The following is a 21,200-nucleotide window of genomic DNA, read 5'->3' as shown; positions in this document are numbered from 1 at the left end:
ATTTACTCCATTCTCATGTTTCAACCAGAATTGTGTAATCTAAATGTCTATGGTATTGCCTGTTTTTTCCAATGTTGGTTGTTAATCTTGTTTATGCACTAAATGAAGAAGACTAAGTTTTACCTTGCAGATTGATACAAGTTTCACCTTGAACATCATCTCACCCCTCTCAAATGAATTATCCATTTCTAAACTGCAGATTTCCTTGAGAAATTGCACTCACAAACTTTTCATAATGTTTCAGGAATTCACCTTTCTTCCACCCAAGCTTAATCTTAAATTTGATGTATGCCCCTGCTTCAATTTCGGCAGAATTCATGTTGCTTTGATAGGGGCTTTTTTGAAATTGATGTCTTACCCTTCTTAGTGCTTCAAACTAATCTAATATCATTGAGATTCAGTTTGGCATTGGTGAAATATAGAAGCTAATACTGGATATATTGTAACAAGTTAGTGTGTTTGGTGCAAAAAATGGAATCAATGCATTTTTTCATAATGTATATTTTCTTTGAAACTTCTCGACACCCACTGGAAAAACACCAAGCATCTCCTTATGCTTAGGATTCCTCCCTTATGTCCTTCTGCCAAATTGGTTTTCTCACACATAGGGCTAATAAACCTTGAAATCCATTTTGTGCCATAGTTTGGGAAACTGATTTTGGGTTGCTGGCTCTCTACCTCGGGCCTCACCTCTTCAGTCACAGCCCAGAGCCCACTTGGCTTAGTGATGTCTCCCACCATAGCCCACAAAGTCTGGGGCCCACATGCTTATTTCTGGAACTGGATCTACCTCAGATGAGGTTGGAGATACAAACTAAGAGAAAGCTCCACAGTGTCTTTTAGGTTGCACAAGGCTCTCTGGAGAGGTGAATACTTCTCCCATGCAAGGAGAAACACTGCAGGTGAGAGTGAGTAGAAAAAAAGTTGAGACTAAATTAATTAACCTTGTAATATCAGTTTCTTCATATGATTAGAAAGCTAATCATAAAAGCTTGGGCATTGTTATCTAATAAGGTATTGTAAGCAGAATTGCTGTAAAGTAAATTAGGCTCATAATACCCAGCTTCTACCATGACCTTCACGTGAAGGAGTCCGCACAACTCTTTCAGGCCATCACAAACTCTATTCAATATGGGATTGAAATATTCTTTTAAAAATTAATCTGTAGGATCAAATCTCAGAATGATTAAAATGCTTTTAGCTGATAGTTATGCAAAGTTATAAAATCCTCACTTGAATACTTGACAACTAGGGCAAAAAAATTCACAATTGTCTTATCTTTGTATTGACCTAATCACAGAATAGAAATCCTTATTTTTTAGGTAGTCTGTTTTCATCACACAACAGCAAAGAACAATTACTTCACATTCTTTTTGTTCCTGCTCTTTTAGCAGAAGTGAAAATACCTCAATGTGTACTGAATCGTAACTGACAGAACAGACACGGAAATAAGCTGCAGTTCTTGCTACTACGTACCCTCATATCAGCACAGAACATGTAAGGCCAGTCATATTCCAAATGTGCCCAATTTCTCACATGGACAAGAAATTGTGGTTGAGTCAAGCCAGGCTATCATGGGGTGTTGATCACTATCCTTTAAAAACGGAAATCTATGTTCCAAGAGCACTGACTGAAAGCTCACGGGAGAGACAGGTGCATGTTTGAGTGGAGAGTTTATGCTTGGCAACATGCTAGTTTGTACATAAGTCAGCCTCACATCGCTTTATCATAACCTTTTTAATAGATATTCAGTTTGTCATTGGTAAAATATAGAAGCTAATATCAATGATATTAAATAACTACCACAAGATTACCCAAGTAGCTATAAAATGTTACGCAGAGTTGAACTGGGCAAGTTGGCATCTATAGGCAATGTTCTGTCTTTAGGATTGAGCTGCTGTCATTTTTTTCATTTTTTTTTAAAGGAGAAACTAGCTTTTTAAAAAAGATTCATTTATTTATTTGAAAGTCAGAATTACACAGAGGAGAGGCAGAGAGAGAGAGAGAGAGAGAGATCGATCTTCCATTCGATGGTTCACTCTCCAAATGGCTGCAACGGCCAGAGCTGCGCTGATCTGAAGCCAGGAACTTCTCCGGGGTCTCCCACACAGGTGCAAGGGCCCAAGGACTTGGGCCATCTTGCACTGCTTTCCCAGGCCATAGCAGAGAGCTGGATCAGACATGGAGCAGCTGGGACTCAAACTGGCACCCATATGCCCTTCAGGATAGGGTGTGAACCCACTGCGCCACAGCGCTGGCCCCACTGCTGTCATTTCTTCTCCAGTGTTTCCTTACATCCAAAATTGAATCCTAAAATCCTTTAATCTATGCAAGTACTTCTTTGCTGACCTCAAACATCCTTCAAACTCCAAACCAACTGTCTTGCTGTCAGTTTTTGTTCTCTGTGACCATGAGACAGCATGCCATTGGCCTCACTTCAAATTGATTTACATTAGTACCCAAGAAAATGTTTTTCCTTTCTGTTATCCTATTTCTTCAGTCACTCCTATTGTGGCTTCCACATTATTCTGTGTCCTAACATGGTCATACTCCAGAACTCAACACTGAAAACTATTCTTTTCCCTTATAAACTCAACTCTGAAAACGATTCTTCTCCCTTGTAATTTCTTCCTTGACAACGTAATCCCACAGGGGTCATCACCTGATTTGTATAGATAACTCCATAAGTCAACCTGGCATCACTTCTATTCAGTTTTTCTATGCCTGGTTGCCCTCTTATGTCCGCTATTTGTGTTGGTTTGCTTTAGGATATTTTTCAATGTTTTAAGGTAAAATCTCATTATGAGCATAATGCTGTCTTCGCTTTCCTGTGGACCCTCACCATTCTATGACTTATCCTAAACTCATTGACACATTTGGGTTATGTTTAACTATCAGACACTGTTTGGCAAATGTCAGTACAACGTGGTTACTCATCTAGCTTTGGAGTAAGCATACCACTGCCTGTTGATCAAATCTGGTCTACTGCTTGTTTTTGAAAATGAACTTGAACTGGAACACAGTCATGGTCATTGGTTGCATGTTGTCTATAGCTGCTTTCCTATTGGGACAATAGAATTATATAGTGCCAGCAGAGACAATATGGACACACACACACACTTATATTTCCTACCTGTCCTTTTGTAGAGAATACCAGATCTTCTTCCTTGTTCCAAAGTTCTTTATTTTGAATGGTCACACTACCATTCTTATCATTTATGTTAAACTGTAGCTATTCTGTTCATCTTCACATCTTCATTAATCATACAAAACTTCTGTAAACTTCTTCCTGAGGTTTCCCATATTCTATCGTTCTATTTTCTTTTTTTTTTTAAAGATTCACTTATATATTTGAAAGTAGAACATCATAGCTGGAGAGACGAGGAGCCAGGAACTCCATCCGGGTCTCCCACATGGGTGACAGGGCCCCAGACACTTGGGCTATCATCTGTCACCTTCCCAATTACATTAGCAGGAAATGGGATCAGAAGTGTGGAACTGCCAAGAGGTGGACTGGCACTCTGATGGGATGCCAGTGTTACAAATAGCTACTTAATCTGCTATGCCACAATGCCGTCTTCACATTCTTCCATTTTCTAATACTCCTCATAGTAAAGCATACCATAGTTACAAAAACCCTTCAACTAATTCTCTGCTTTAGTACTTTTGCCCCCTTATCATACAACGTATTCTTATTTTTTCCGATGCCACATATTATCTTCAGGAGACTTCAGGAATCACTTTGAACAAGAGACCTACCTTGTGGTATGGTAATATGTAATACTTGATTTCTAAAAGCTTTAGCCATCCCTGAACTATTTGGACATTAACACCTAATATAATGGGGCAAGCCTAAATCTGTGTCAACGGGTAACAGATTTCTCTAAAAAATATATTCTTGCCATGGAGGGCTGAAATTATAATCCAAATCTTAACATTATCATAGAAAGCTTTTCTTCCTACTTATCCTCATTCACACCCTTCCCCTGTTTGACCTCAGTATAGTCTCTCAAAGTTTCCTATTATCACAGATGAACACTAGAGTTTTGCAAAACATTCCACCTCCCACCTTTGCATTCTAACTTTCAGCCTTTGTACCTGCATATCATGCCCCTCTCTGCTCCGTTCCTGCACAGACCACCTCAAAATCTCTTCCTCTAGAAATCTTCTGTGGGTTTCTTGCCTTATGCTTTTTTTTTTTCCTGAGATTTGCTTTTTGTAGAAATGCATTAAATCAATTTACTCTCATTTTTACCTTGTTAAATGGAAGTCTTTCTGACTATATCCTCTACTTCATCTCTATAATAGGAACTCTGCTATTACCAGGGTACAATGCATTGGGGTCCATAGTGGGACCTAGGAGGCAAAAGCCAATGGCAGGGTGAGAAGTAGCCAGACTTAACATGGACTGAAAATGAAAAGATTAAGACTGACCACTCAAGGATGCTCTTGAGCAAGTTGGCACAGCTGCCCAAGTTTGTTTGTGCCAAGTGTTCTACACATGTTGATTGACAGCCAAATCAAGAGACTTGTGGCTTGCGTGGAATCTCAGTGTTGGGCATGCCACAGGACGGTGCCCAGTCCCTCACTTCAGAGTGCAGCTCAAGGTAGAATATGTAGCACAGAAGACATGGATATGAGGAGTGGTGAGGGGAATCCTTGTGATCTTGGGAGCACGTGGATTTCTAGTCCTCGTGGGATCTACAGAAGCTGTGGCCTGGAGGGTCTGAGACTGACACACAGGTAGCCCTGGTCTGTTTGGCTTATGGATTAGTCAGGCTGAACATCTCTGTTGACAGAATGTTCGCAGATCAGAGCCTGGGGAAGACATGGATGGATGTCCTGTGATGCCTCTTTGATCCCGAGCACTTATCACTGTGCTCCAACACATTTGTCGCTGCTACTGAAGAGGATTGCAAGTCGTCTCATGTTTACATAGAATGCTGACAGCAGAGTGATGGCAAGGAGGGCAGGGGAGGCAGAGGGAGGACAGGGTGGGCAGATAAGGATGGAGAGGTGAAATGTCAGAGCTTTCAACTGCTTCCAGCCCAGTGAGATGATGTGGGGAGGCAGCTCTTCCTTGCTCTGCGTCTGAAGGCAGACACTATTCACAGTGGGAATGAGAGAATGGAAGAGAATAAGGGGCCTGGGAAGAGGAGACTGGAGGGTCCCCATGGTTGGGAGTTTGAGGCAGTCACCTCCAAGAAGGGGGTGGAGGCCTGGGAATGTGACCAGTGATTGACAGAAAGAGCGAACAGCCCCTTTGTGAGGGACATGGATATTCAGAAGGAAGTAGTCATGTGGAAATGGACGATTGCAGTTCTAGAATTGAGGAAATGCGCTGAAGTGTTTTCCTAGTGTGTCTACCACATCAAATTCACGTCTAGTTATAGACAGAGCGGAGATACTGTAAGTAGAAAATGTGTCTAATACCTCTTCCATCTATGACACCTATGTTGATAAGGAAATGACATCTCTGGGAGTCCAGATGCCTTGACTGTGGCCACCCAGTGAGTCTGGGGAGGATTCAAGGATGTTTGCTCTCACTTTGGCTCCTTTGTCATTCTCTTCAACACTCTGCTCTGTCAGAAGCCACTGGGACCCACAAACGGGTAATGTCCATTACAGATTCTTATGTAAATAATGGACCTTGTTTGGCTTAGAATCCTATTTTCAGGTAATTTTAAGCTCTGATAGTATCAAAATTTTACTGACTTTTTAATGTATGACTTTAAACGGAGCCCACACTCAGCCCCCATGGAAACTCCTGCTAGCCCTCTCTGTCTGAAACCCTACTCCAAGAGTGTTTATTTAAACTATATTCTCTTATAACAAACTGGGATTTATTCTTAGAGCTGCTGATCGAACACTTTAATTTACAAACGGGTTTTGCAAAGCATCGGAAAGCCACCAGATGCAAAGAGAAGTGGCCACATCGCCATGCTCAGCGTGTTTAATGCAGGCAATATTGTAAACAGCACTCTGGGGGAAGGTTTTAGAAGTGCATTTAATTGCATTTTCCACTTCTCGTAACAGCAAGGGATTAAGCTGAGATGGAAGGTAATGGAATCTGCTCCGAGCTATCACCTTAAAGCGAGAGCCGGGAGGAATACACAATAGTGATCTTGCCAGAAAACAAAAATGGCATCTGCATTTGAATAAACTCATGAGTGATCAGGAACAAATAAATTACTTTATACTTTAGGTTTTCTGATGGCCCATTTACAGTGGCATATATTCAAAGGTAATTCACACTTATTAAAAATAATTTCCATCTCTTGTAATGGAATCTTGATTCCAGAAATAAATTCCAATAAGTGTTTTATATGTAATAAAACTTAAATATTGCATGGATCAACATGATATAAATAATTTAATAGGCAATCTATGAACTAAAGAAGTAGACGTGTCCTATCTCCTGACCTTTTGGCCTCCTTGCGCTGTGGTGATACCACAAGGCCCAGAAAACCCAAAGATGAGTCCCCCTTCCCACTGGGGCAGCGTCCTCTTAACCCTAAACCCTCTGTCATTTCTGTAGGTTCTGCTACACAGTGCTTTTCAACACATGTCAATTCCTATTCATCTATATCTTCTTATTTAGTCTACTAACGTCTGGATTGTATCAGCAGACTAGTTTAGGTAGTTCTCCTCAATATGCGGTTAATCCTTAACCATCTGTATCAAAATCTTAGATGTGACCGTTAGAAGGAAACAATCCCAAGGGCTGGCATTGTGGTGTAGTGGATTAAACCACCACCTGCAATGCTGACATCCTATATGGGCACTGCTTCGAATCCTGGCTGCTCCACTTTCAATACAGCTCCCTGCTAATGCACCTGGCAGAGCAGCGGAAAGTGGTCCAAGTACTTGGGTCCCTGCACTCCTGTGGGAGACCCAGAAGAAGCTCTTGGCTTCGGCCTGGCCCAGCCCTAGTGGTTGTAGCAGATTGGGGAGTCAACCAGCAGATGAAAGCTCTCTCACTATCTCTATAACTTTGCCTTTCAAATAAATACATCTTAAAAATAAGTAATCCCAGACCTCAAACTTTGGAGGTTACAATCTGATTTTTTTCCCAGGTAATAGGGAAAACATTCTTCCTGCCCACATAGGGCAGGAAGAAGTTAGCAAGAACTGGATGCAGAGAGTGGTGCATATCACTTATGCCCACATCCATTGGCCAGAAATCAACCTGCCAGGTGGTGATGTGCCTACTGGGAGAAAGGCTTGGGACTTGATGGGCACTTAGATCCTGGCATACCAATGACACTGGTAGTGCTACATAGGAAGGGGGTCTCTCCAATCTATACCAAGCCACCCCTATTCCCACTGCTGGGACACATTGTTTCTCTGCAGTAGGACAATAACAGCTTCCTTAGAAATTTGGTCATTAGATAATAAATGCAAAGTATCCAGTATCATGGATGGCTCTGGTCCCTCATGGCACTAAGTAAATAATGATATTTTGAAAATGATCATATTACAACTTGCTGCTGTCATCTTTGTGTGCGTGTCATCCACTCTCGCTTTTTTTCAAACACTCCTCGTGCTCTGCAGAGAAAGTACATAGGTGAAGGCTCTTGGCTAAACTCAAACTGCTCCTTGACAGCTTGTGTCGCGTGTTCACTTGCTTCAGTGCTCACTGAAACCAAAGAATTATGATTCTTTCTTCGGGGTGGTCTGCGAATTAACAGACACAAGTGCACAGCAAAATATCTGTCTAATAATAAACAACACCTGGAAGCTTGCATAAGTCTTAACTCTACAACACAGTGGGTGAGGGCTCCATACAGAGAAGTGTGAGAGAACACTGGGGAGAGCTTCCTGCCTCTGCACAGACGTTCTGTTCAGAAAATGTCTTCATGAGAAAACTGTAGATTTTAGTAGTACATTAAACAATTAACTAGGAACGTTATCTATGTGTGCAGGGGGATCTACACAAATGGCATTGTGGATCTCATTGTTAAAAGTGCAAATTTACCTAGCAAGTCCATACATGCTCCCTTTTTAAATATAAGGTTGTGACATTAATTTTTTCATGTTGAAAATTGAAGCATCATTTAGGAATTGGGAAAAAAATCTGAGAATGGGGGTGGTTTCGAAGCTTCTGAAATATAGTAATGAGTAAGCAGTTGACAAAAGCGTCCAGTAGTTCTCCTTCGAACTGTTGTCTTATCATTGGGAGCCAAAGTGTAAAAGCTTGTTGTATTGAAAATATCAGAAAAATTGCGTAGTTGTCAACAGATTAATGAATTTCAAAATTAGTAATTATTAATTCTTCAAAGTCTTTGAATTTGCTTAAGTCTAGTTAATAAGAAAACCTTCGCTCTTCCTGCTCTTTACCAAATTAAGCATTAACCAGGCATTCGTCTTAACAATACGTTGTTCTGGGCGTGGTAAGGACTTTCATCTCAACACAGGCGACTCTGTGCATGGATGATCTCAGACTGTTTTGGGTTTAGGCTTAGACAACACCTGCTTGCTCCCTCCTCTACCCCACCCCAAGTATGAATATAATGCTGAAGGGAAAAAATAGACATGTTAATTATGCAACGATTTGCATTGATTATAGATAGATGATCTTTAAGAAATTGTATGTTGTCCACCTTTCCCTTGAAGGAATCTGTGCTTTGGGTCTAGGTTGCTCCTGTATGCCCTTGTTGTGAAAGAGGCAGGAAATCACCCAGGAGAAGCAGCCCAAGGGAATGGGGAGAAGGGTGCCAAGGCCATCTTGTTGTGTTACTAAGAATGCAAAAAGCTGGCCACATCCAAAGTTGCTACTGGATTCCAAAATCACATTGGGGTTGGGGTGGGCAGGAGTGGGTCACGAGGTTCCCTCTATGCCCAGGAGAATGTAACAAGGGGAGTCTGGTCTACAGCACAGGACTAGAGGAGCTGTCACAGGACCACAGGTACAGGAACTGCCACGTTGGCCACTGCCTGTCCAGAACAACCCTTCATGAAGCTCCTGCTTCCCCAGGCTGCTTTGCTGGGAGCCTTGTAGCTCTTGCTCACTCATGCTCGCTTGCTTGCTTGCTTTCAAACTTCCTCCTCTCCCCAATGATTTCTCATGTTAGCTGCTCTCATATACAAGGTTCTTTCTTGATTTTTGACTCCCTCCTGGGCTGCCTTCCCCAGTACCTAACCAACGAGATCTTGGAGTCTGCTCAAACATTTGTACGTTGCTGGTCTACACAAACCTTCAACCAGCAGGTGGGTTCCTTGGTCTGAATGTTGACAAAATGCTGAATGGCTGATTTAATGTTGAAACCAGATTCATGATGCTGTGGTGCAAATATGTGAACATTTTGTTGTTCCAGATCATTCATACCAACTATCACCTAAATTATTAACCTATTGGGTAAATGGGTTGTATTGTAAAACCACTTGGTTAGACTGAGAACAACATGGCCCAGGACTGTAGAATGTGGTTAGGATAATCAGACAAACCTTGCTTTAGAACTTGACATTATTGCTTAGAGACCTATGTAAGTTTTTCATAGAAAAATTATGTAATGCCTTGAGGCTTGATTTCCTTATTTGTAAAGGATCACACAGTGAGTGATTATAAGACAACTGTAAGTTTACTGGCAGGATTAACTGTTTTATCCCAAATTACTATTTTTCCATGCTACAAAGATGATAGTCATTACAGTTGATAATTATTTACTCATTATGCTGCAAGGTTTTCCAAAGTATTTTTAAAGTTATTCTGCCTTAATCCTTCCAATAACCCTGTGAAGTCAGCATAATCTTTACCTCCATTCGCAAAGAAATGAAGGTGAAAGGAGGTGGAGAAACTTAGAGCATGCGCCTGCCCATGAAAGACCTATGAGCCCTGTGATGCCAAATCTGAACTCTCTATTACTCAGCACAGAAGCTTCAACCAAATGTGTATGGGACCCCAGGAACTGCTTTAGCCCAAAGCCATGGCAGCAGATAAAGAGATAGACAAATGACATTTTGGTGCTATAGCTAATCATAACCCCAGCTGACATTCATTGGATGTATATCATGAGTGAGGTGCTGTGATAGTCCTATATGTGTTATAAACTATTCCTATGAAGTAGCTAATATTTTTATTTTATAAAAAAGAAAAGTGTTCCCTCTCAGTTGCATGTATTTTGGATGACTGTGCTGATTAACAATATTGAACATCACGCCTCTGTGCTTCTGTACTACTGTTGGGGACAGAAGTTAATGGAAATGTTCATTTGATCAATTTTGGTTCTGGTGACATCTCCTTCAAACGTTTTGGTAAATTAATATGAATTTTGGTGAAGAACTACCTTAACACTTGTATTCCATTTGTCATTCAACCCAAGAGGTGTGGGATATGGCAAGCTTAGCTCCCAAGTCAGTTGTGTTGATTAGGGTTCCTTCCTGATATTTATCACTAGTGAATTCTCAGACTTAACTCCAGAGAACTGTTGTGAATATTAAATGCAGTAATTCATCGAAAGCCTGGCCTGGATGTTGTCCCTGATGGAGTGCTCATTGCAGAAGCTGTTTGCAAAGCACCACTCTGAGGCAACGTGCACAGGGACTGAAGTGGGATGGATAAGGATCCTTGAGATCACTGGGCAACAATATGCTACACAAAACAAGCCCTATGTAGGCTGGAGTGCCAAGATGAAAGGAGACACAACTCTTGTGCCTCAAACACGAGGGAGCTGCAGTAGGAAGGAAGTTGCCTGTAACATGGACAGATTTGCATGTTTTGGGCAAAAGGGAGCAAGACAGAACGATGGGGTGTTTGAGAATTGGTGGGGCGTTTTAAATGGGGCACCACAGGGAGAGACTTTAGTTTGCTGGCAGCATCCAGACTCGGCCTCTGCTACCGGTTCACCTAAGGTTGCCTAAGAAGATTTGTACCTATTTGCAAAATTCAGAAACCAGTGAAGCATTGAGAAGTGGGAGTCAGTGACAGTTTGGAAGGAATAAAAAGGAAAGCCTGCTGGTTACTCCTTTGAACCTGGGTGTTGGCAAATCACACGGTGGCATCTGGGGCATGAGGAAGGTGTGGGGGGTCCTCAATGCCTTGTATACAGCAGATGCTCAATAGACATGCATTGACTTTATAATATCCTAGATTTCCAAAATGACTCGAAGACCCCCTTGCTGAATCTCATTGGCTACCTCAGTCTTTCTCACCAAATGAGGCTCAGTGGTTGTGATTGTCATAAAGCTCTTGTCCGAGTTGATCTGAAATCTACCATATTACAACTTCCACTTACTCTTCCTAGTTCTGCTGTTTTGGTTGTGATTCTGGGCTCTATTGTACCAGAGTCTCAGAATATTGTTCTGTCTGCATCAGTGTGTACCTCCTGCAAGTGTATCTCATATGCAGGTTAACCAGCCTCCATCTATAAAACTGAAAGGGTCATGATTCAAACTCGTGCACAATTCATTTGTTCAGTAAGGTAAGTACTTAGGGAAAATTAATATATTTGATGAATTCAAAATAGTTGATCTCTTAAAAACAATTTCTTGGCTTGCATAAAGCTAAATTTGTTTCCTTAATCTTATTCATACACGTGAATTCAAATATTTTTAGTGAGAAACTCAAAGTACAAAACAAAGTAATTTAATTTGAAGTGATCTAAATTATGGGAACAATAAGTTAGATATTCAATACATGAAGGATTTAATCCCTGAAGGATGGGTAGCTACTTGCTGTCTTGCCTGTGATACCCTATTGAATTCAAGGATGATGGGTAAACCAAAAACAAACAAGTACTTCCAGAGTATATAATACTAATTTCACATGTAATTACAACTCACAATTTCTTCTCATTTATAGAACATACTCTGACCTTTGAGCTGGGTGCAGGATAGGACATTAGCTCATAATTATACTTTGATTTGCAATGAAAAATTGAAATGACTAATTCCTGTCCAACTTAAATAGCAGATTTTTTTGAATTAAAATGTGAAACATGAGTGCCCTCTGCTGATATATTTTGGTATGACACTTTTTAGAAAGAATTTCAAAAAGAAACCTGATTTTAAAAATAACACTAGAAACATTTTCCATCATACATTTACATCTCATTCATTTAAAGTCCTTATTTCCTATAGTTTTTACAATGAAAAGTGGTATGTTAACCTTTTGAAATTCACATAAATTAACAAGCCAGATAATAGAGGGAGAACGATGATGGCTATCAACATCTTGCGTGTACTTGGCATTTCGAAGAATGTTTAGTATGAGTTTTCTCATTCAGTCTCTCACAATCCCAGGAGGGATAAATCAGTGTATGTTACTTGTTCCACTTCTTAGGTCTGTTCTTGAGGTGGTAAATGATCTTTCAAATGCAAGTGATAGACATTTAATTTGCAGGTTTGCAGTTTGGTTATGTTTTTTCATTCTGCAACATCAGAAAAAGTGCCTAAGCATGTGTAGACACATCGTGAGGTCTCTCCTAATAGTGCTTACCCCAGGCCAAAACCACAGGGACAACTACGTGCGCTCCAATGAAAGCAAGCATGCAGGGATTTCTGCCTTTTCATTTTGTCTTCAAAATCAAAAAGCCAGATCAAAGGGTGAAAGAAGGCACAGTTTATATCTAATTATGATTTATAATCCACTTAAGCATTGATACCTGCTCCAAATCAAAGTTTACTTTTTAATATCTTTGTGTTCAGAAAAGAAAATTACATTTATTCTTTGCTTAAGGACTTGGGGGATTACAGAATGATTGCTTTTCCTCTGGTTTCTATCCATGGTTGCACATAGGGTCGTCCAGATGGGGGATGTGTGCTTGGGATTTGTGCGAGAGATTTCCAAGGTTCTGTTTGTGTTTACTTTTTCCTCTGTCGTCTTGAAACTTTATTATTTGGGTGGGGGGGGGCAGTCTGCAACCATTCTTGCAGAAGGATGCTCCTGACTGTCCATTTGGGTCATTTCATGAATATGGTTCCCCTGGATAGTGTAGTGACAAAAATCTTAAGACCGTATCCTAATTACACTGCTAAATAAAAGTCAATTGTCTTTTATATGGCTGCTTTTATGAAACTCAAGGGCATCTTCATGTTTAAAGCGTCTTCCGGCAAGTTTGTTTTGGTGCTTAGTAACCCGAGCCTAGGGTGGAAATCCACTGATTGCCTTACTTCTAATCCTCTGTGACTGGCTCACCAGGACCTTCTCCAGGGAGGGGCTTCCAACACTGATTCACTAACTTTGAATATGCCCCAAGAGCCTCTTGTGAGAAAATACAGTGGGGTGAACCAAAGACCCAGTCCTGGAAAGAGCTAGGGAACAGATGAGAGATAAAGAAATGTTATTGAGACAAGCCTCTTGAGGGGAAAAAAGAAGAAAATTCCTGACAGAGGATAGTAGGGAGTTCTGACATGGGGTTGGCCGTGGAGAGAAGCCTGAGTGTGTGATGATGTCTTTTATCATATTCCAGTTGCATGGATCATTAGACACATTGATATGCTATGTTCCAGTAAGGAAGAGAGTGCAGCTCATTGGTTGCACCCCAGTGCTTTCCTTCTGCTAGAATTTTTATTTGTACTCATCAGAAGAGATTATTTTAGATACATTTAGATTGGCTTTTAAAATTAATCAGTCACATTTAGGTGACCACAAGAAGGAAAACATAGAAGAAAGGTCATTCTAAGACGTGTCTGCAGTTCATCCAGGAGGGTGTAGAACAAAAAGCTGCAGACAGACTCAGCATAGAAAGTGTCGAGAAGCCTGGCTTCTAGGAGAGGGAAGGGTTGTAGGGACAATTTACGGTTGTAGGGACAAGAAGTGTGTTGGGTGGGCTATCTGGAACGTGGATGGGAATCACGCAGCAGACACCCAGGGGAAGGAGGCAGGATGATAGTCTGGTGGAATCGATGCCCCCTCCCGAGGCAGGTGTGCACGTTCTGTGTAGATGTTCCCTCTTCTGAAAGGACAGGACAAGTGGGAGCTGGCCCAGGTCGGGGGTGCGGATTGCAGACCAGAAGATCACAGATTCAGTATGAGGTTTTCTAACCCCCTGGCTGAATTAAGGGGCAGTCAAAGCTGAAAACAGACGAGGACATTGAGACTTTGGAAACTGAGATGTTATTGGGTAACCTCTGCCGACCAACGGAGGTGTCATCTGACTAGGAGCCTCTGGCTGTGTTGGGCGGTGCTTCAGGACCACTCGTGCCTGGGGCGCATCCGTATCATCAGCTCACCCGGACAGGGGCACTGGCCTGGCCTGGATGTGCTTGTTTTTCCTAGGCTGGAGTTTCCCCCTCAAACATGTTAGGTGACACTCCAAGCAAGTCAGAGTGATGGCAGGGAAGATATTGCCACAAAATAAAACACAAAGCAGCATGGCAAACAAAAAGCTCTGTGTTTACCTCTGTTTTGAACACTTTTTTGAATTTGCCTGTACAGTTCTTCTGATAGTACCGTGAGATAGGATCACTTTTACTATTGTTTCATAGGCAAGGAAGCTAAGACACAAGTAGGCTGTATATCCTGTTCCAGGTCACATCCAGTAAGTGTGGGAGCCTGGGGTCAAAGCCTGGCATCCAGGAACCAGAGTGTAGGCTAGAAACTCCTATGTGACAATTGTTCCAATTTGTGTGCTTGACTCTGTGGTTTCAATGAGAAACGGTAAATAGATAATTTAAGGGTGAGGGGGAAAGGTGGAGGCTGATGAATGGAACGAGAAGTATGAGGTCAACTAACTAGAGAATTTGTCCAGGTACTTATCAGCCAGGGCGAATGTGTAGACTTTGACCTACACATGACAAAAAATATGAAAACAGCCTTAAGTGAGTGGATAGGAGAACCACAATTATGTATGAGAAATTCACACTGCCTTGGTGGGTTGAGGATGAATGAGACGAAGAGTGAAGCAAGAAGATCCTGTAGAAGGGTCTTCGATTTCTGGCAAGAAGAGCCAGTGCCACCAGCTGGACTGTGAATCTCGGGTGGGTGAGGAGAACACATAGGAGAGGCACTGATGAGGAAGACTCTGTAGCACTTTAGTCATTGAGAGGAGGAGGGATGAAGTTGTCCAGACCTTCAGGCTGCAAGTGGGAGCCATCAAGACACACACCAGTCCAGGGACTGTGGGTTAGGATGGCTTCAGTTTGGACGTTTTGACTTTTTACACCCGAATGATATGTAGATGGAGAGGTACTGGGGAGATTTGTTTACTTATTAAGCACAGCAAGGAAATCTGTGCTGGAGCTCAACAAGCATGGAAAATTAGCAGCTTCATGACAGAGACCATGGAAGGGGGGATGGCATCACCAAGGGGGATGGTGCAAGGAGGGCAACGTAGGGACAGGAGGCAGAGGTGGGATCAGCAGAAAGGCAGGCGGGCTGGGAGGGGTGGAAGCCATGGAAACAGTCACAAAGCAGGCAGAGACCAAAGGCTGCTGACAGCTCACCGAAGTACAGCCAAAACTCACCGCTGATTGACAAGGAAGCCATTGGTGACCTCGGCGAGAGATGTTGAAGCAAAAGGCAGATTGCTAGGCAGTGGTAGGCACAACACAGTGAGAAGGCAGAGATGGCAAAAGTACGAACAGGCCCCCTATGAAGACTGCTGCCAGGGAGGGAGAGCAGCAGCTGGTGGGGTCACATGTATATTTGAAGACAGGATGAGGATTGCTTAGAGGAATCCAATAGAGAGGGGAAAGATTAAGGGAAAAGAGAAAATAATAAGACAGGCACAGGACCTGGAGAAGCCAGGAAGGGAGAGCCTGAGGCAAGGACAGACACGTCTTCCATCGCGACAAGGGGAGGACGTAAGGGGACACTGGATCACTGCCAGCGACAGACCAACAAGGATCCTGTAGGATGACCTGCCTTCTCCCGAGAAGGTGGCAAGGTCGTCTGCTGAAATCCGGTGGGTGGTGGGTGAGGCAGCGGTGTGGGGAGAGCAAAGATGTTCAGAAATAAGCAGGGTGGAGAGCAGGAGAGAGAAGGCAGCGTGCAGAGGAGACATGTCTTCTCAGAGGCTCTCCATGTTTGCAAAGGCACTGGACAGCACCTATGCGTGTTTTGTTCTTCTGGAGCTCTTAGCATCCTGGGTGAGAGTGCAGAGAAACACCTGTCAGGAAGGGGGTCAGAGTGTGATGGGAGGAACCTGGCTGAGGGTCTGAACAGCACAGAAACCTGAGTGCATGAAGGGCTGGCTCCTAGAACATAAAACTGGGATGAGAAGGAAACGGATTCTGGATGTACCTGGAGGGGAAGGCTCTCATTGCACATCCTGGAGAAATCAAAGAATGCGTGGGTAACTGGTGTGTTCGACACCTTTTAACCAGAAAGCTGTGTTTTACAGCTACTTCCTGTCTCTTCCCCAGCCCTTTAACCTTGGTGTACTTGTGCAAACTTTCCCCTCCTAGACCTGGTCTTGACACTCAGAGGACGGGGCCAGTCCTGCAGATCTATTCTAAGGGATAAGATACAGCCTGATCAGAGTCCTGGGTGCAAACACAGTGAACCCCCAGAACTGGAGGGAATGTGGGTTGCTCCTAGATGGGGGTTGGTGACTTTTGTGGTCTCATCTACAACCAGGGCACTCATCAGCACAGGGTCCTCTGGTCACCATCTTTGAGTTGGGTCCCTGAACTGTGAGACTGAATTTCTCCAGCTTGTTGGCTCATGTGGAAGATCATTGGTGCCTTGGAAAAACTTTGAAATGAAATGTTTACAATCTTGTAACTTTATTAGTTTTAGTGGACATTTAAAATTTTGCATATTTATGGGTGCTATATGATTTCTCAATGCATGTATACATTGTGTAATGTCCAAATCTGGGTAAATATATATCTTCCAACATTTATCTTTTTATGATGAAAATACTCAAAATACTTTCTCCAAGTTTATTTGTATAAAGCTTCTATAAATTTCTGAAAGCCAGAGATATAAATTGTACGCTTGTTTATGAAGTGCCTAACTCATTCTGGAGACAAATAAATGCATAGATAAATGGATTTATTTTGATCTTTGGTTTGGGGATTTTTGTTAAGTGACATTTTCCAATTCCTAGTATTTTGACACGAGTGTTTTAAGGGATGCATTTGATAAGCTGTTGCACATCTGTTATCTCAATGGAAGACTTTTCACTCTGCTGTACTTGGGTAGTGTGTCTGAGCTTTACTGAGACTGTTACAGCTGCAGCAAATAGCTATGTGACAAATCACAATTTCTTGCACTTTCCTTGCACCCGAATCCATTCTACCAACTTCGTGCTCCTTAATAACATGGGCGGTATCATTACTGGGGCAGTGATGTCATGACATTGCAGAAGGAAGATTCCTGTGACAAGTTTATTTAGAAAATGGTACTTAATGGGATTCCTCTGTTAACTTAATTTTAGTGTTTCTTGAGTATTTGTTAGCAAGATGCCATATAAATTCCATTTAGATTATATCTCAGAGCTTAATTAGCTTGGGCTCCAATTTAGATACATTTGATCATAAATACTGTTTTCCTGTGTCTTCACTGTTTTAATTATTATAACAAACACAACCATTTTCCATTGAGTCTTTTCATAAGGACATACACCAAGTCTCTTTTTATAACTTGATTTTCATTTAATCATCACAAACACCTATATTATGGAAGAAGAAATCAAGTCACTTGGGTTTCAGTTACAACTGGCTTTGGGCCACCTAATTCTGACATGGCATTCAAACTGGCTATTATGGATGCAATAAGTTTGCTTGTAACCTGCAAACAATATTTTCTCATGAACTCCAGCAAAGTTTGCCTAACTGCTGTATGCTTTGAAAGCAAAGCCGGGTGGATTATTCTAAACCTGCCAACTTTCTAACTCCGTGCATCCCTAAGCTGACTCATGTCCTTTTCAATTAACACATGAATTCACATAATTCGTGAAGGGACAAAATCCCCTTCCTCCCCTGGGTTCAGCTTATTTTCTCATCCTGGCTTTGTTTCCAGCTGTCTGATTAGAATGAGCCACTCTGCTTCTTCCCAAGGCTTACTCTTCTCGCTACTCTTTATCTTGTCCCCTCTCACACCCTGCCTCTTAAATGGTCATCTCTAATTCCACCTGAACCTTCAGTCTTCCATAATCCCCCTCCTTTCACCGACACATCCAGGTAATTGACAAAACCACCGAGACCTTGAAAATGTCTCCTCAAACCCTCTCTTCATGACAGCTGGCCTCGGCACAAGCCAAGACTCAACCACCACTCACCCATATGGTTTCCCCTGGTACATGAGCTTGCTGTAGCTGCCACGAGAGGGTAGGGGGCTTATCTAACACAAAACTATCTTCCTGGTTCTGAAGTCTGGAAGTGCAAGCTCAGGGTATCAGGTTGGTTTCTTCTTAGGCCTCTGTGCTTGATGTGCCAGTAGTGGTCCTGTCTCTTCCCATGCTCTCGCCTGTGGGTACCCTAACCTCTCCTCATGAGGACACCAGCCTATTGAAGCAAGGCCTACTCCAATGACCTCACTTGAACTTAATTAACAGCTTTAGTGGTCCAGCTCCAAATGCAGCCAAACTCAGACACTGGGAGTGAAGACTTCATGTATGATGTCGTGGGGATACAGTCAGCCCATAATGATGGACTTCCACTCTTGCTGCACTGTAATCTTTTTTCAGACTACAGGTCAGATTGTATTCCCTCACTGGCTTTACTTTTTGCTCAAAATCTAGGCTCATTGCTACGGTTTCCATAAGCACACATATTGCCTACTTTAGGTGTGAGAAGTCCATAGTGGCTGGGTAAGGTCATTGATAGTCAAAATTCTGACTCCACCATTGTTCTGTGATGTGACTTGGGGGGCAGATTATCTAATTGCTTAAATCTTGATCACATTATTTATAAACTGAGATAACATGATGGTTGATTTTTGGGGTGTAAAATATGATCCAGACACAGAACTTGGCAGTAGCTTAATGACTTTTATAAAGATTACATATCTAAATATCTATGTGTAAATCTGTACTTTTCATATTTAAATCTATTAATTGAAAGTATGCATTTTTCTGTTAAGCAAATATTGTAAGCCATAGTACATAATGTCAACTTTTCTGTTGTACGTTTTTGTTTCTGAAATATCTTTATTATATCAATTCACTTAGTTTTAAGCATTAAATCATCTATTCCATCAAGCCTCATTTTCTCAGGCACCTCGTCTCTCCCAGTGCTGTAAATCCATTCCCCACAAAAGAGCACCTTCTAAGTCTGTGGCTCTGCATCCATCAACTTCTACTCATTGCCCTTCCAGGCAGATCCACTCTCTCAGTACCTCCATAACATTTGTTTTTTCTACACATGCAATCAATTTTTGCATCAGTTGGATCCTAAAGATCAAGTAGCTGAGCATTTAGCATATATCCTTGCAAATAAAAATCTTTTTTGTTCTAAAAAGATGTATTTATTTACTTACTTGAAAATCAGAATCACAGAGAAGGAGGGATGGGAAGGGAGGGCAGAGGGAGGGAAGAAGAGAAAGGTAGGGCAGAAGGGGGGAAGGAGAGAGCTTTTATCTACTGGTTCATTCCCCAAAATGGCCACAAAAGCCAGGGCTGGGCCCCGCGGGAGCCAGGAGCTACCTCTGGATCTCCTACATAGGTGTCGGGACCCAAGCATTTTGGCCATCTTCCACTGCCCTCCCAGGTGTATCAGCAGGGAGCTGGATAAAAAGTGGAGCAGCTGAGACTTGAACTGGTATCTATATGAGATGCTGGCTCTAGAGAGGGCAGCTTAACCTGCTATACCACAGCGCTGGCCCCAAATCTTCTTGCTTTGAGCACAACTCAAAACAAGTAACCTGAATCAGTCCCCAGGTACTGGGTTATAAAGCAGACCCAAGCGTGGTATAAGTGCCTCCAGACAATATTTTCTCCTTTTCCTCTTGGTAGGCTATGAAAGGGACAAGATCGGTCCCTCACTTTTGAAGGAAGCCAAACATTGCATGTCTCTAGAGTACTAAAAATTTACTGTTACAGGGTCTGATGTTTATGCTTGATTTCCTCTCCCACCCTCTGGTACACATGTGACTTACCATGCTTGCTTGTTACTACTCTCTAGACCCAATCAGCTTGCCGTCACTCATGCAGTGGAATGTTGAAATGCTCTGTGTCACATAAAGTTGGTCAAGATCCCACTGAAGTACATTAAGACACAGTTGATACAGTTCTAAGGCAAGACCATAAAGGTGTCTACTGTCCCTCTTAGGTAAACGTCAATTATTTCTCATAGTTCTTTCCAGTTGGATTTGAAGAGAAAAATAAAGCACATATAAAATAAGTTTTTCTTAAGTTAGAGTACAATGAGTGGAAGAGTACCTAAAATACACAATAAACATGATTCTCTAGTTCTTGAGCAGAGTCACTGTGGGGAAATGTGGTGTCCAGAGTATGTCTGTTCCAACCACTCATTCAAGAACTGGAGAAACACAGAATCTTTGTAGCCTCACCTCACTCAACTGATAGTCAAATGCCCTGAGGCCATCTCGGGTGATGGGAGTCCTCATTTTCATCAACACCCTACAGTGAGGTTTTGTATTACCCAAAGTTGAAGTCCACTCAGCATCAGGTCCAGTAATCTCTCAAGCAGTGTAATAGCTCTTCTGATCAAAAAGGAGTAGAATGAAGATTTATGGTATATCTATCAAGGTTATGTTTTCATTCTCAAGGATATCTAGCGTCATCTTCAAGAAGATTTGCATGTGTGAACAGACTCAATTCATCAGGTGAGAAGATATAAATTCTCAGTGCAGGAATTTGTCAGGATTCAAGAGTTTATGTAGTTAAGTAGACCAATTAACACTTCAACAATCCACCTTTCTAATTAATTCCTGGGGACAATGTGAACAATTAGTTAAATCTACTGGTGCCATTGTCTCAAAACATTGTCATCAACACTGGGCTTCTACTGCCTGACCATAATCTCATCCTCTGGCCTCTTGCTCAGAATCCATTATTTCTACTAAAATCCGGGAGCCCACTTCAATGGAGGTGAATCTCATTGTTATTCCCAGGCAGTGGATACTCCAGAAGAGTTACCAGTGAGCTTTCCAAGAATGCTAGTGCTTCTCTCTCCTGTGCACTTTCTAAGTCACCTTGTGTCTTCCTTGCCCATATTTGACATTGTAAGAGTCAGGTAGAAGTTCTAGTTGTAATGATATACTATGAATGTCCTAACCTTGTAAGACTTCAGATTCCTTTTTCCTGTGTTAAAGCAGTTGTGAAAACTCAATATTCCTAAATTCATTGCAT

Source organism: Lepus europaeus, chromosome 6, assembly GCF_033115175.1.
Source record: "Lepus europaeus isolate LE1 chromosome 6, mLepTim1.pri, whole genome shotgun sequence".
NCBI classification, from domain to species: Eukaryota; Metazoa; Chordata; class Mammalia; order Lagomorpha; family Leporidae; genus Lepus; species Lepus europaeus.
This window is presented reverse-complemented; position numbering follows the sequence as displayed.